The sequence below is a fragment of the Diabrotica virgifera genome, chromosome 2 (genome assembly GCF_917563875.1).
Source record: "Diabrotica virgifera virgifera chromosome 2, PGI_DIABVI_V3a".
NCBI classification, from domain to species: Eukaryota; Metazoa; Arthropoda; class Insecta; order Coleoptera; family Chrysomelidae; genus Diabrotica; species Diabrotica virgifera.
The window spans coordinates 97,564,951-97,574,771 of NC_065444.1; the positions used below are offsets into that span (position 1 = coordinate 97,564,951).

Consider the following 9,821-nt stretch of genomic DNA (forward strand, 5'->3'; position numbering starts at 1 on the left):
TTTTTAAATGCTTTGTTTATGTCTTCGTCGTGATTTCAGCTTCGCATTAGAGCAACAGAACAATATAGGGTGAGGCAGATAACTGGCCTATTAGAAATATCTCGAGAACTAAAGACAACAGAATCATGAAAATTGAAATAAAGGGGTTTTGAAGGATGATCTATTAAATGAAAATATTTTCATCTCTTTGCAACTTTCGGTTATACCGGAAGTTGCTTATAACTTCGTTTTTTTAAATGGGACACCCTGTATATTTTTACATTTTTTGATTCTCTTCGATGTCTTTTTTCTTAAAATATGAGGTTTTGTAATATTATACAGGGTATTTTAAAAGATAATTACGTTTTTTTATTAATTTCGTAGCAACATTCACACCCTGTAGAATTGTAGTAGTTTGACATCTAAAACTCTACTTACGTTCAAATGATTTTTAATATACTCTACTATTGTTAAGAATCATTAGTATAGCTAAATTTTTAATTTTAGTATACAGGGTTGGTCGAAACTCGGAATGAGTATTTTCTGAGTTTTCTTAAATGGAATACCCTGTATTTTTGTATTGTAGTGAAATGATATTTTATAGTACTTTTTTATTTCTTAAGCATTCCCTATACCTAACTGCTTTAATTTGTGAGTTATTGGTGATTCAAGCTAAACATTAACTGCAACAAAAATACGTAAAATTTTATTAGATTGGCCGTGAAAATACTTAATCCCAAATAATTTTTCAGAAATAAATACATATTAATCCAGACTGGTCCTTAAAATTACCAATAATGGTTTAGCTATCAAAATACCTACGTAGTTAAGATTGTTGGTGCGAATAACAATTAAGCACAAATTAAAGCGGTTAGGTATAGGGAATGCTTAAAAAATAAAAAAGTACCATAAAATATCATTTCATTACAATACTAAAATACAGGGTGTTCCATCAGGCGCGGATCTAGAAATTCATAATAGACAAGAATCTACAGGTCGAGCAAGTCTCGTAAATTTCACGATTGCGAGCCACGCTTCACGCAACCGTGTTTGCGTACTTGTGTTTCGAGTTGCGTGGTCGTGCGGAGTAAAATCCGTTCCAACATGCTGTCAAAATTAAATCAATATGTCAATATGGCTACTGGGTGTAAAAGATAAATCTTATTCTATCTGTTCTTAACGAGTTTTAGATAATTTTAGTTGTATTTCTTTGTAATTTTGTGTTGTACAAAGATTAATTTAACATTTTCTCTGGAAGTATTAATTTAGGAAGATAATATGCTTCATTGGTGTTGTGTTTTGAAGTGTGAAATGCAAAGTACCTAATTGTGATAAAGTCAAGATAAAGTTCACTTTTAAACTGAACTAAATAAGGTATCTGAGAGACAACAATGGTTAAATGCAATACAATGTACAGGTTTTACTAGCGAAATGAAAATTTTCCTGTCCTGTCTGCTGAAATCATTTTATATCTGGTAAGTTACAATTACAACAGTAACGATTTTTGAAGATGTTAACATTTTAATCTTATAGGAAAACCAGCCGACTTAATCGATAATAACAATCTCCAGATTGGGTTCCTTCAATAAATATGGGCTATAAGCACAATGAAATAAGTTCCCCAAAATCTAAAATGGAGTGGTATCAAAGGAGAATTAAAGGAAAAAATATTCATATTGAAATTATTTATAAGGCACTGGACTGCCTTAAATTCTACAATAATACTAGGTGGGTAAATGATTTTAGACATTTTTCATTAAGAGTAGATTAAGATTAAGTAGATTTTCATTCAATAGATTTAAGACTTGTTTACACAGGTAGAGTAATGATGCAAGTACTTGACAGAGTAGAGTAACTCTACCTGTAAAAATGCTCAGCACAGTAGAATAGCTGGTAGAGTGTATAGTTGGAGTTAAAGTAGAGTGACTAGCAACCTATGGCAAAGTAATTACTCTATGACCACCACTACTGCCGAAATGTCTACTTGGCTGCACACTCTACCCATGGAACACGCTCAATTATGGCAGAATAGAGTAGGTAGGAGAGTACATGGGGGCGCTGTCATTCTGGCTGGAATTGTGTTTTGTGTAAATAGTGAAAATGAAGTTCACCGAAGATGAAACTTTAAAACTTGTAGAGCTATAATACGGCGAATACCAGTGTTTATGGAATTTAGGTAGTGTATACTACAGAAATAAAAGTTTGCAGCAAGCTGCGGAGGATGAAATCGTCGAAAGAATGGCAAAGGGGGCTTTGGAGTAAACGAGCTTAAGCAAAAAATTAAGAATTTAAGGTGCACTTATAATCAAGAGTGTTTAAAAATACAAAAATCGGTTTCACTATACTAGCATCAGTACTATACTTGTACTCTCCTCATGTGAATGGTATCAAGCCATTTTTGGTAGAGTACTACCGCTACTCTACTCCCCTCAAAACTCTACCCATGTAAACAAGTCTTTAGAAACAGTGGAAAATGAGGTAGCTAGTAGAGTAGTAGTAGAGTAAAATATACTGGTTTAGCAAATTACAATGTTTTAAGGTAATACAGTAGCGATAAACAGGTAGCCAAAACGTGTTCCAAGATTGTCACTGTAATTATGAATATTTTTTCGAGGCATTTGGCACACGTATTCGTAAAATAATAAAGAATGGCGGTACAGAGCCCAATTTGAAAAATATATTAATATGTGGAAATTACTCTATAATTATACAATATTTAAAAAACGAGCCTGTACCGCCATTAAGAAGAACAAAAAAATACACTTTCTTCAAATAAACTTTTTTATCCGATGCCTAGATTTTGTGTAATTTTGGAACTACTAATGAAATAAAAAATTTTAGTAGTTCCAAAATAACACAAAATCTGATAAAAAAGTTGTATTTGAAGAAAGTGTATTTTTTTGTTCTTCTTAATGGCGGTACAAGCTCGTTTTTTTATATTGTATTTAATTACAGAGTAATTTCCACATAATATATTTTTCAAATTGGGCTCTGTACCGCCATTCTTTATTATATTACGAATATGTGTGCCAAATATCTTGAAAAATATTCAAAATTACAGCCGCAATCTTGGAACACATTTTCGCTACCTGCTGATCGATACTGTTTCCTCTTAAGATAGTTTTAATAGTTATTTATGATATAAGTATTAAAAGTACAATTTTAAGACGCGCATGTGAAAGTTAACTTGAAAAAATAATTTTATTAATGTTTTGACTTCCACATCAGATGTCATTGTCAAAATACAAAATATTTATTATTATTAGGTTTGTTCTAGCAAACAGTCAAACTAGTCAAAAACCATCAGCAAACAGTTGGTCAGTAAAAGAACATAATACAGTCACCAGTGCGATCCCCTCTACTCGCGCTGGTCCACTATTCGCTGATGGTTTCAAACTGATGCTAGAACAAACCTATTATTATTATGCATATCATTATCTGTAAATAATATTTCTTCTGATTGTTAATTGTAAAGGATAGAAAAATTACCATTTATTTCATTTTTTTTAGAATCAGCTGAGAGAAGTGGTCTACAAAAAACCAGGAAGGAAACGGAATATGTGGCTACGAAAGGCAAAAGAAAGGTTTACAAAGCAAATGTGACACATTTTTTTGAAATATTTAGGAATATCAGTAAATTGCATTAAAAGAATGTATGAAAAGATTTTGTTCAATAAAAATGTTTATATTTATCAAGGATGTATTATTTGGTATGGCCACATATCGTCAGTGATGTAATAATACATCCTATCTGTTTTTTCATGAGTTTTGTAAGAGAGACTAAAAACTTGTCTTAGGGTCACCTCCTGTTTTCATATGATATTTTTTGACTTGTTTTGTAGTAAATTAAACTATCTATGAACTACAAAACAAGTCAAAACTTACATATGAACACAGGAGGTGACCTTAAAACATGTTTTTCCATCTCTCATACAAAACTCATGAAAAAACAGATAGGAGGTATTGTCACATCAGCAAGGATGTACAGTGATAAGTGCCCTAATAACCGGCAAAATATGGGCAACATATTTAGTTGTGAGATAAAAAGAAATGAAACTAGTTGAGCTGGGAAATTTAGCGAAATTAACCTTTAAATTTACGTTATATTGATCCCACCTTTACACATATCGGAGGAGTATGTCAACTAAAACTGTCACTGTGACAGTGGTAGTTTCCAAACTCGTCTGATACGTCTGAAGGTGGTACACAATCAATACAATCTAAATGTATAAGTTAATATCGCTAAATTTCCCAGCTCAACTAGTTTCATGTCTTTTTATCTCACTACTTAATACATCTTTTGTGCTATTTTGCCGGTTATTAGAGCGCTCATCACTGTATTTCTGGTATATCCAGGGAATGTCTACAAAATATATTTTGAATGTCCAGAGAACATTCGTGGACATTCATGGAATGTTCCAATAAGACATTCAGGTAATGTTTAAAATACTGACACAGGATTTTCCTGGGATGTTCAGGGAACATGTTTTCGGGGATATTCCAGGAATTTTTCAATGTCTGTGTACCTTCTATGGACCTATATGGAATATTTTGGTGTTATTACCGCCGCACTCCACTTGTGATTTGTAATCAGGAAGATTGAACACATTGTTTCAAATACAAGTCAATCCATTTGTGACTAAATAATCATGGATTGACTTCTATTTGAAAGAATGTGTTCAATCTTCACAACTACAAATCGCAAGTGGAGTCCGGAGCTTAGGGCTACTTCCTCTTCGGTATTATGTATTATACTACAGAAATCAGGAACTTTCCTTCTAAATATATGTATGCATCTTGGCCATCAAACATATTCTTCCAAACATTTTTTTAAGGGGTTACATAGGTCTTGTGGGTAAAAAAGTGACTTTTTAAAAAAATTATATCTCGAAAACTAAAATTTATTTTTATTTATAATTGGAACATGTAAAAGTATAGTACTTAAGCTAGTCTCAAAAAAAGTTTCAGCCAAAAATATTCATTTTTGTAGAGTTTAAGTTTTTTTGCGTTGGCAGCATAACTAGTCTCATCTGAAATCAAAAAGTTTCTTGTAGTTTATACCTCTGGCTAGAATATGAACGAAGGAATTAAAAAAAAATGAAATTTGAAGATTTTACATAAGTTTAAACACATTTTTGACCCCAATTTTTCTCATTTTTAAAGTAGTTTTTTTTATAAAACAAAAATGACCTCATCTAATAAAAAATCCTTTGTTCATTCACTAGCCAGAGGTATAAACTACAAGAAACTTTGATTTCAGATGAGACTGGACTTGTTATGCTGCTCACTGCAAAAAAGGGCTGTTGTCGAAAAATTGCAGTCAACTCTACAAAAATGAATATTTTTGGCTGAAATTTTTTTGAGAGTACTATACTTTTACATGTTTCAATTATAAATAAAAATAATTTTTAGTTTCCAAGATATAATTTTTTTAAAAAGTCACTTTTTTTACCTGCAAGACAACAACTTAACAAATTGTTGATTTCAAATTGTAACAATTGTTTTGCAAAGTATGCTGCCCTCTTGTATTTTCTGTGTTATCTTCATCATACAATTACTTCATCTAAAAACTTTCTGCGATATATTCGCAACAACAAAAACAAACAAAACAAAAAAAATAAAACAAAAGTTTAACCACCTTCACACCACAGAATCAAGTAATCAAGTTACACAAATTTTCAAATTCAAACACCTCACCTGACACAGCGTCTCAAGTACGATTGCGCGAATTGGTAAATATAACTCCGCACGACCACGCAACTCGAAACACAAGTACGCAAACACGGTTGCGTGAAACGTGGCTCGCAATCGTGAAATTTACAAGACTTGCTCGACCTGTAGATTCTTGTCTTTTTCCATCAGTTTAAGCCGCGCTGTTTCATCTAATGCCCAAATTCCGCGATTTAAAGTAAGCTCTCGGCTTGTGTCTGAAAATAGGTTCTTAAATTAGCAACCAGCTTTTCTATTTGCTGGCCTATGCACATAAGTCCTCTTCCTCCTAGATACCACGGTAATGTTGTTCTCTCTACTGCACTCAGTGGATTGAGCTCTAGTATGCTGGAGTATCTCCCAAAAATAAAATTTGTGTGTATATCTGGTCGATGAAAGTGGTACAGCTTTCAGCATGGTCTATACAGATGTTCATTCAGACTTTCAGACCCAACTATTTTATGTTTTCTAGAAGGTTCTTCGGAATGACTCCAGTAGTAGAGAGAATAATAGGTAGGTATTGTTTCGGTACTTCCAAATCTCCGTACTTGGCTTTTTTTTCATTATATTTGACACGCAGATTATTGTTGTTAGGTATCGCCACATTAATTAGTGTTTTGTATCATGAATTTATTATTAAAAAGATTAATGTTTTTCGTATTTTGACAATGACACCCAATTTGGGTGTCGAAACGTTAATAAAATCATTTTTTTTAGTAAAATTGTGGCTTATTTCCCATCAAAACTAGTTAATTGCAAAAATGTCACAAGAAAATAGCTTTATTAATATTTTTTGTATTTTGACAACGACACCCGATTTGGGCGTCGAAACGTTAATAAAATAATTTTTTTAGTAAAATTGTAGCTTATTTCCCATCAAAACTAGTTAATTGCAAAAATGCCATAAGAAAATAGCTTCAGAACAACATTATAATATGGGAGATGGTTGGTTTGGAGAAGTCCCACTTTGATACCTTATCTGATATACCCGATCTCTTAATGAAGGATCTTTCCCAATGAGTCATGCCGTTCCTTATTCAGTTGCAGCAAACGCCTGGCATCCCCCGGTAAGATATTGGATGGTTTCTTGGGATTGACATCCATATCAGAAATTGTCGTTTTGGATCTGATTGTCTTTAAATACCGCTAGTTTTGCTACACCAAAACCGAATTATAACAGTGAATAAACTGTATTGAATGTTCCAATGTTGCCACATAGGCTCGACCGTTGTGTGAATGCATTCGGACATATTGTTCATTGTTTAAAATGTGGAAAACATATTGTTGCATAAATTAATAATTCAAATCAAACATTCTGCGTAAAACAGTTACACAAAATGATAATTTATAGCAGTAATGTTCCTTTGCTTACGTCGGGACAATTGTAAAACTGTAAAAAAATAATATTTAGAGACTAAGTACAATAGGGGGGTCTAAAGCCCCGTTGACCCCCCTCTGTATCCGCGCCTGTGTTCCATTTAAGAAAACTCAGAAAATACTCATTCCGAGTTTCGACCAACCCTGTATACTAAAATTAAAAATTTAGCTATACCAATGATTCTTAACAATAGTAGAGTATATTAAAAATCATTTGAACGTAAGTAGAGTTTTAGATGTCAAACTACTACAATTCTACAGGGTGTGAATGTTGCTACAAAATTAATAAAAAAACGTAATTATCTTTTGAAATACCCTGTATAATATTACAAAGCCTCATATTTTAAGAAAGAAGACATCGAAGAGAATCAAAAAATGTAAAAATATACAGGGTGTCCCATTAAAAAAACGAAGTTATAAGCAACTTCCGGTATAACCGGAAGTTGCAGAGATGAAAATATTTTCATTTAATAGATCATCCTTCAAAACCCCTTTATTCCAATTTTCATGATTCTGTTGCCTTTAGTTCTTGAGATATTTCTAATAGGCCCTTTATTTGCCTCACCCTGTATATTAAACATTCGTTATTAGGATGTTTTTAAACCAGGAGTAGTAAACTAAAAAGACAGATTCACACCCAAGAAAGTCACTAGAAAAATCACCAAATATATCTTCTCTTCTGATTGATCATGTCAGTCTTCGACGGTAATCCATAAGTATTATAGATACATATTATATTAAGTCGCTAAAGAGTTCTAATAACAGATGTTTTCTTTTTATATAAAACTGACTTCAAATAAAAAATTCGCCGATGTAACTTCATTAACCTATAAAATACAAATAGCGTCAAAATACCTACATAAATGTCATTAGTGTCAAAATTTCAGGATTTAGTGGAGTTAAATTATTTGTCTGAGGTTGGATCAATTACAAACAAGCATTACGGCGCGGTAAATTTGAATTACTCCTCCTGGTTTAAAAAACAGAGTATAGTAGGAAAGGAACTAAAAATGAAAATAGTAAAAGTAGAACTTTTAAAAAAATCTAACTTTATTTATCACAATTAAGTATATCCTTATAAAAATCATTCGCAAAGGTATCTCTTACTTTAAAAACTGCAACAGATGAACGTAGATTATATAGTGGATCTTATTGGAGTGAGTGCTTTTGATAAATTTGATATGGTGATTTGCGATTCAATTAAAACGGGCCCTTATTGTTTAACCCACATACTACTACTGTTACTGTCCTTTTAAAAGGCAATCGATCTATTTCCCTTAAATTGATAACTTAAACTTACCGTTGATAGATGGCGCCTGTGGGGTTTACTGTCAAACATATCGATAAGATATTTCATCAGTAACTCAAAGCAATATTTCCACTATAATTACACGTAAGTAAAACAATGACTAGCAATCTTGTAAAACGCCCACATTTGATTTGTAATTAAAAAAAACTTATTAGGTACTTGTAACTAAACCAATTAGCACTATCCATGTTTAATTAAAAAACAAAACAAAACAATGCTATGTCGCTACGTAAACAAACTTTTAAACCGAGCAACTGTTGCTTCCTTCCATCATTGCATGGTCGCGGAGATTTATCGTCCTTTCTCTTTTAACCATCCTAGCAATATATCGTGGCGATAAAATGTCGCTTATCGGCTGTCGTCCGAGTATGAACGCCGCCTTACTGCCGCGTAAAAAATTCTTGGAATTGAAGACATGTATGATACATTACATTCACTTGGAATGTCTTCTCCTCTTTCAATTCTATTGAACAACACTGGAATAAATAATTCGACCCTTTCTCCTCCATATTTCAACAATCTCGTTTTTATGTTTTTTGGTCCCAGGCTTTGTTGTTTTTGGCTTTTTTAAATGCTTTGTTTCTGTCTTCGTCTGTGATTTCAGCTTCGCCATAGAACAACAGAACAATATATTAAACATGAGTTATTAGGATGCTAGTAGGAAAGGAACTACAGTTGAGTCCATGGTTCTTTAACAGTGCATCATTTAAAGCATACGAAGTAAGTCGGAAATTTACTACACGCAACAGCAAGTGACAGAAAGTGTATATTATTATATGTGTATTATCAAATAAATGTATTGTACACTCGGGTGCAAAAAAATCAATCCACTGAAAATTTGGTCATTTTTGATGTCTCGAATTTCCTAAACCTGTTGTCCGATTTAAGTGATGTTTTAATATATTATAGCATTATTCTTTAACAATATTGTTGTAATAATATTGTTGTTAGACAGGTAAATTGTCATTGTATACCGGGTGTAACAATCGAACTGTGTTTTTTCCTCAAAGTTCGCATCACCCTGTGTACTACTCTAGCGTTTATAAAATACTGCGATTAAAAACCAACTATAGCCTCAGGTTTTCTTAACAATCTCTTTTTAGATTCATTCGTTAATGTTGGATAATAAAAAAGTTAGGTACTTTAGCAACTGGCCATGTTCGTCATCAGTACAGGGTGTTTCGAAATAAGTGCGGCAAACTTTAAGGTGTAATGTTACACATGAAAATAATGACAGTTTGCTTTATAATCATATGTCTGCAAACGCTTCGTTTGCGAAATACGGGATGTTCCATTTTTATTACAAACTAACGATTTATTTATTGCTTTAAAACTAGTTGAGATATGCAAATCAAATTTGGTGGGTTTTAAGACGTAGTTATTGCACAATTTTTGACATACAATTAAGAATTTAATATTCACCATTAGCGCGCAAACCGGTATTATG

General features: G+C 32.5%; 1 long non-coding RNA gene across 1 annotated transcript; it reads left to right on the forward strand.

Moving 5' to 3' along the window:
- The first annotated feature begins 1,109 nt into the window (after positions 1 to 1,109).
- Positions 1,110 to 3,671, forward strand: LOC126879575 (uncharacterized). The gene is made up of 3 exons (XR_007696129.1): positions 1,110 to 1,454; positions 1,513 to 1,707; positions 3,490 to 3,671. It is a non-coding gene; the product is annotated as an uncharacterized LOC126879575 (long non-coding RNA).
- The last annotated feature ends 6,150 nt before the right edge of the window (positions 3,672 to 9,821 follow it).